The sequence below is a fragment of the Cryptotermes secundus genome, unplaced genomic scaffold (genome assembly GCF_002891405.2).
Source record: "Cryptotermes secundus unplaced genomic scaffold, Csec_1.0 scaffold105, whole genome shotgun sequence".
NCBI classification, from domain to species: domain Eukaryota; kingdom Metazoa; phylum Arthropoda; class Insecta; order Blattodea; family Kalotermitidae; genus Cryptotermes; species Cryptotermes secundus.
This window is the reverse complement of record NW_019725415.1, coordinates 47233-55104: the sequence shown is the minus strand read 5'-3', so window position 1 is coordinate 55104 and position 7872 is coordinate 47233.

The following is a 7872-nucleotide window of genomic DNA, read 5'->3' as shown; positions in this document are numbered from 1 at the left end:
CAGTCTTCTGGGATTTGGCACCGTGTATATGTGGTGTTAACCGACGTTTCGGAGGAACGTATCGCCCCCATCTTCAGGGTAGAAGAAAAAGTATAAGAAATCTGCAAGCGTCACGGTGTTGTCGCTTGCAGATTTCTTATACTTTTTCTTCTACCCTGAAGATGGGGGCGATACGTTCCTCCGAAACGTCGGTTAACACCACATATACACGGTGCCAAATCCCAGAAGACTGCTTTCTTCTTACATTTAGTAGTTTAGATATTTTTCTCTTTATATTTTAGGCTTCATTTGCAAAATTAAAACTAGTGAATTAGTAAAATTATTAACCCTTTAAAGACTAAATTTATTATAATTGACATACATGAATTCAGTTCGTATCTAACAGAAAATATATTACGTCTCCGCTGCAAAGCCCAGTCGGTTAATACTGCTTAGAGGAAGAGCTGCTGTTTATTGTGAGAACCATATTGAACACAGGAACCGGGTAGCGTAGTAGGTATAGCGACTGGCTACGGGATGAACGGCTGAGGGGTCGGACTTCGGGTACCGATAGGGTCAAGAATTTTACCTTCTCCGCTTCGTCCAGACAGGCTCTGGGGCCCACCCAGCCTTCTAGCTGACGGGTAAAGGGGGTTCTTTCCCCGGGGTTAAAGTGGCAGGGGCCTTAATCTTACCACTCACCTACAACTAGTGTCAAAGTCAAGACAACGTGGATCTATACATCCACTCCGCCATTCGCCTCCATGGCGTAGTGCTTAATTATTTAAGCACAGAGACAATTCTATCATGCACAAGACATAAACACGATCTGTGAAAATAATTTAGAGACTCAATACTTTAAAGCAAATTGTACACACAATGGCCACTGGGCTCAAAGGATTTTAATGTACGAGTATCGCCGTTGCCTGCGTTAACGTTTCCTTAGGCCGTACGTTTCCATGTCTGTTCTATACTTCTCAGTTTGATAATACGAGTGGTTCAGACACTGAAGTCAGTCCTACAGTCTGTCAGTCAGTGATTCAGTCATTCAGTTAGTAAAGCATGGAAAAGTGCAGGCTTTCTGCTTTCACCAAATAAAATGCTAGAAGCTTGACAGGAAAAACCGGNGGGGGGGTTCTTGCGGTTCGTAGGAATGGGATCACTACGCACGGTAATGTTAATTAAGATTTGGAGGGGAGAATTTGGTGGTGAGTAGAGTAGAGGTGGGGAGGGGTAAGGAAAAAGGGGTAGCTACGAAATATCCATATTAGGTAACATAAAAGAAGCCGCCACCATCACTAGCACACCATTCAATAAAATTACCCCCAGCCACATAGCAACACGTTAACTATGGCAGGTTACCAATGTTGTAACTTGTGCAGCACGAAGACCAACTCTGAATACGAACACAAAACAACTGCAGTAACGCATTTCAAACCGACTAGATCCCAAAGCGGAAACAATAATGACGGACAAACAAAATGACAAGGAATGAAAAGTCATACAGGATGATGTATTTACGATTAAGCACATGATAAAGAAGATAATTCAATTTAGAAACAGGCGTGGTTTTGCTGTTTATTTGGTAAAGTTATAGGAACAAAGTTTTTCTTTCAAAAGGAAATAAGTAGTTAGTTAGTTAGTTAGTTAGTTAGTTAGTTAGTTATTAGAGACGGTGGGTTTCCCCATGCACTTAGACCTGTAGTGGTCCATTGTTCTTCCCTCTATGATTTCTACCAGTCTCTATATCCTACCGGTATTGGTGCTTATCATCAGTCCCGCCCAGCCAGCGAGACCGGCTCTACTGGCTGAGAAGTATCTATAATGCTTCCCCCATCTACCGGAGGTATTAGTGACTGCTGTTGGGCGGCAAACGTCCGCAATTTTGGCTCAGTGACCTCCTTTGGAGGTATGAGGTTCTTTTACGTGCCGTAAAGCTACGACACGGGACCCACGGCTTAAAGTCCCTCCCGGAGGACTTGTTCCCTGAATTTTTCCGCTCTTAAAAATTCGAAGACCTCCGCCGGGTATTTGAACCCGCGTACTACGAGTCATGAGGTGGGAACATTACCTCTAGACTGCGGAGGCCGCTAAGGAAATCAGTAGCGTAGTTCAGAATATTTAGTGACGGTAAATGTATTAAAATATCTATAATATTACATTTGCAAAATTAAAGCGAGGATAAAATGGTGGATTAATTATTTATCTAGTAAATATGCGAATGGATGTTTGCAGAGAAAAACTGTTAAGCCATTTAAAATGTGTAATGACGAATGATTTCGTTATAAACCAAGATTACAGACCTGCAAACCGATGCCATTCAGCAGATGTTAATGAATTAGAAACACTAAGTGTAAAATTCCAGCAAGTCTGAAGAGGAATTCTTGCATTTGCAATGTAATAGTACTTTATTTTTATCATTTCAAATATATTTCGAATTTATCAGTTGTATAACACAGACCAATAATTGGATAGGGCTCAATAATCGGGAATGGATTTCCAGCATCGGCACAAATCCTTACCACCACGGGAAGCGAGGGCTCTTCCTCACGTGATCACTCAGCTCCATCTAATTCAAAAGTCTTCATGCCTATAGGCTTAGTTCCACGTCTCCAATGCTCGTTCAGTCTGTATTAATACTTAGTACACCCACAGACAAATTCATTAGCCTTGTCTGTCCAACTCAGCTCAGCAGTGATAATATTTGTTGCACTTGCTCGGTCTCTGTAGACCTCTGTCATTTGTCAGAGTGAAAGTTCAGGGATGGAGATGGGCAGATCATGTAGCACGAAAGGGGGAGAGGATAAATGCGTCTAGGATATTGATGGGAAAGCCGGAAGGAAGGAGACTACTGGGAAGACCAATGCTTAGGTGTGCGAACAACACTAAAATGGATTTCAGAGAGGTAGGTTGAGATGGTATGGATTGGATTGATCTGGTTCAGGATAGGGACAGCTGGAGTGTTCTTGTGAACATAGTAATGAACCTTCGGGTTCCATAAAATGCTGGGAAGTTCTTGAGTAGCTGCACAATTAGTAGCTTCTCAAGAAGGGCTCAGCTCCATGAGTGAATAAGTTCACAGATGAGGGAACCATAAGCGACAAGACCACGGATTTAGAAAATAATGCTGTGTCATGTCAACCCATTGCTAATTGCTAGAGAATGAGTTGACAAAAACGTTTCCGTAGAGATGGGTTCTTGGAAACCAAGACGACAAACATTTCCTTGGATACGAAATGAAAGGTGTTTTCTCTAGGTCCGTCCCGACGTTATATAACAGGAGCCAGTTACATCGAGATATCAGTTCAGATCGAATTGGAGAGACCTTAGACTGAAGCAGTCGTAGATCAGTTCGGATCAGGAGACAGTTCAGTTCAGACCAGAGCGGAGACAGATCAGATGAGAAGAGCGATGGAGTCCAGGCAGAATGAGAGTCATAGATCGGATCAGAATTGAGTTGAGTCCTTGGCAGTCAAGGAAGGAGGGTTCGGCTGTAGATTTATTGTGAGTTATTGTAATTTATTGTGATTACGAGTGATTGTAAAAGGAGTGATCAATAAATCCAATCATCCAAACCAAACCCCGTTATTATTAGTCACGACCATAAATTATGGCAGTATTAATATTATGCTCCTCTAGGATGCCTAAATTTTGTCACAGTGAAAGGCCGGTTGTCTGTAGAGTGCGAGGTTACGGACTAGAATCATGTGGAAAGTAGGGGTCCACGGTATTGAAAATTTCGTTTCCATAAAAGACCCGAAATTACTTGACCAGATGAGGGCCTAGAGCATTTCAAAGGGATGACTGCTTCAAAGTATTGTAAACGAGTAGGCGAATTAATAAACGGCCGTTTGTAGGTAACGGATCGGTAAACACGCCTACAACAATATATGAAATGTTGAAAACGGTGTTTTCTTTTGGTCCGTCCAGAGGCAATTTAACGAGGACCCCAGGCCAGCTGATTTGATAACTCAGATTTAGTGGATAGCTGAGAGGTGGCAGTTCGGTTATGAATAAAAGAGTTAGTTACAAGAGTGCGTCTGTTAAAAGAAAACATTCTGTGTGCTGCAGTTACAGTGAGACTGTAATAATTACTATGTTGAAATCCGTTGCCAGGATATGACAAGTTAAGTCTATAATAGACTGAGGACACTAGTGTGTGTAACGGTGATCTGTAAAGTGCGTAAATAAAGATAGTGTCATAGTTATTTGTGGTACTACCAGTAAGCGGTCAGTATTTTTTAATCTCTTTTTTGCTAGTGGCGAGGGACTAAGTCCCTTGCACTGCGGCCACTTCTGGCCTATTGTACCAGCCCCAGATGATAGGTGAGGATGATTGTGGAGCAATTGATGGAATGAAGATTGGCAGGGGAAACCGAAGTACTCGGAGAAAACCTGACCTAGCGCCACTTTGTCCACCACAAATCCCACTTGACCAGACCCGGGATCGAACCCGGGCCGCCGCAGTGGGAAGCCAGCGACTATCCGCTTGAGCTATGGCGCGGCCCAATCGGTCAGTAAGCCGAATATCCAATCCATACCGAGTCTACGGTCACCTCTAAATCATGACAGTAATATGAACACTGCTTCGCCCCTACATATTCGGGAACTGACTAACTAAAGCTGGATTGAAGAAGGAAGAGTGAGGCCGAATAAGTAGCCGGCTTACCTGAGGGGTTGCGAAGTTTCCTTTGCACAAGGTAATACGACTAATTTTGACTATAGAATCATGCAGGCGGAACCGACTACTGTATAGCTTTGGTACTTAGAGCTGACAGTTCTCCGATGCGGAGTAGGAGAAGTATCGGCAGTGGCGGGGAGAGCTCCAGCATGCCACGTGTCGCAGGGAATGCAGTACAGGCGTTCTCAAAAGAAAATAACTTCTTACCTCATTGTGTTGCATAGTGATGGTGGTTTATTCTCGTTGATGTTCACACATCCGATGTTAAGTTTTAAGTGCCGAATGGCAGACTGTTATGCACTATACACTATTATACACTTTTCACTGTTATGTACATGAAGAGTTTATTTACATATTACACGGGTCTATTCTAAAGGGGCAACACCGGCAATGTCCGATTATTTTTTTTTTGTTTTCTTCCAGCGGAACCCCAGTTTCAAAATAATTTTCTTTAATGTGGAGATGCATTCCTGAAAATCTAACGTTTTCTTCAACTTTTCGTGAACTTTTTTCAGGGTAGGTCTCCGTTTTTCGACTATGTAGAAGTAATTAATTGTTCTTCGCATCACAGACTCGTTAAAGTCGCCCAAAGTGGATAGTGAAGATTTCCTAGGTCTTTCTTTATGGGGTGTCGAAAAGGAAGTGGAAGCCCCAGATTCGATATTTTTTGTTTCTCTTATTATCCTTCTGACACTACTTTCCGATACACCTGTTGCCTTTGCTACTTCCACTCTTATGTTCTTCACTGTAATTGTTGGCCCAGCCTCTTTCATATATTTGTATACAATACTAACAATTTCTTGATTGTGAATGCAACACTTTTCCATTCAATTTACTTCGTGTCGGTGGTATGTTAAAGGAGATAGAAAAAATGTACAAATATAAATAAACAAAATGGAAAATCAACGAATAAAAATAAACAATAAAATAAAATACTGTCACGTGTCACCACTTGACTTCTGGCCCAATACTTCAATTCGACGTCTCAACTATCTTTGGCCGCGGTTGGATCTCAACTGTCTTCGGCGACGGCTATCCCAGTACTGACTTCTTGCAGTCTTGTTGCTGTCTTCTGTTTCTGTAGCTCTCGGCTTATGTAGGTGTTCTGCGGACTGGATACCAGACACCATTCCTCACTGTTTCGTTTCTACTGTCCGCTGTTACGTAACGGGCGCAATTGACTCTCTGTAGTTCATTTCTGGCGAGACGCGTTCGTTGCTTCTGCATTGTCTACGCAATGGCTCCCTGTTCTTTGCGTTACCATGGAGGTGCCTATTCCAAACTCACGTGTTCGGCAATCCGTTGCCTCGGGAAGGCTCCTTCGTAACGGTCTGTTTGTATTCGATTTGTCGCTGTTGGAACTCAGCAATTTTTATTGTAGCCATTGCGTGGCGTTGGAAGTAAGGTAACGCGTCACAATATTAATATAGTAATTAGAGAATAATACACTCAAATACGACTCCTAGAGTCAAAACTTTTTAACTTGACTGTTCAAGGAAGAATGCTGTTGGGACGTCCCCTCGCACTGAATGTAGACGAATGACTAATCACAACACCCCTCAACTTTCACGAATGGACCTGCCCATCCACTGCGCAGCTTTTCCTGGACTGTCACCTCTAAGCACTAGAGCTATAACCGCGTGGTCCTACGCTTACAGAATTAGACCCTTCGGATTTTGGATCTTGGATGCTAATCCGGCTCGGAGCGTGAAGCATGTATGCGAATTTCTGTGTTGTATTCTGTGTACGCAGAGGCCTTGCGACTGATCGATTCTACAAATGGTTTTAATTACGCGTCGTCCTCGACTAATTTTAAATCGAAACAGACAAGAGTGCAAATACTTGGAAGGTCAAAGTGAAGACTGAGTGAATGGAAGGAAGTGAGAGCACCGGAAGTGCCAGGTCCTGAGGACAGAAACGGCTCCTACATTGAGATTATTCAGTGACACAACGCCATCAGCAGCCTAAATTATCATCTCCAGTTACAAGCGAAATTTAGGCAAAGGAACACAGCAGAGAAGCTAATCAAATACGTCAGAATTTTAATAATGACGAAGAGAATGATGATAATTTGGGCTTCAATTTGTAGGTCACTTCATTAATAACGCTTTGTGTGGAAATCTTACACATTTCAAACTGCTCAGATTTCTTCCATCTCAAAGCAGTCTACGTGCAAAAAAAGTAAAGATATCCCTGTAACAGGCCGTGGAGGTCCATAGGGTTGTAAGTTGTTGAGGTTCTCACATTTTCTGGGCAATCGGCTCACAGATGACGGTGAGGCTGTCAGCCTTACGTACCGGCCACCCTTTACCCCCCAGGGATATTCCTGGTACTCATTTCTGTTAGAGGCTGAGTAGACCCCAGGGCCATAGTGCGGCTGGAAGGATTAGGTAAATTTAAAAAATAACCATCATCTGGAATCGAACCGGCGACCTTCCGTCTTGTAACATAGTGCCTCAACCAACTACGCTACAGAGTACCCCCAGTCTACGTGTGACGATATAAAGTAATTCTGTTTGTATATATTTATGGGTGTTCAATGCGGTTGTGTTCAGATCGTAGTTTTCCGGACTGTGACACCGTACGTACTTGTATATAGTAATGTTGCTCCAAAATGCTCGTATCTGCCTCCAAGGCTACATAGTGTCAACCAAGGCGACCACAATCAGGGTATTTATATTTGCTTCGTGCAGATACCACCGTAGCACAGTGCACTGAATATCGCGTCGGCTGAAGAATATGAAACTTGTTACTATACGAGTATAGAGGGGGGCACGCGGTAGCGTAGTTGGTTGAGGCACTATGCTACAAACCACAAGGCTGCTGGTTCGATTCCCGATGTCATTGTGGTTTTAAAATGATATAATCCTCACAGTAGTACTATGGCCCTGGGTTCGACGCAGCCTCTAACAGAAATGAGTACCAAGAATCTTCCTGGGTGTAAAGGGTAGCCGGCGCGTAAGGCTGACAAACTTGCCGCCATCTGTGAGCCGATTTTCTAGAAAACGTGGGAGCCTCCAAGTCTCACAATCCTATGGGTCTCCACTACCTGTTACAGAATATCTTTACATGTTTTATACATATATATACACGTAAATGGACGGGAATCCAGTCTTCAGTGCAGCTTTCTGGGCGATTCCTAATTTAATCATTTCCATTTCATGCCTTCTTCCACTACTACACGTCTTGTTTCGGTCTCAGAAGGACCATCA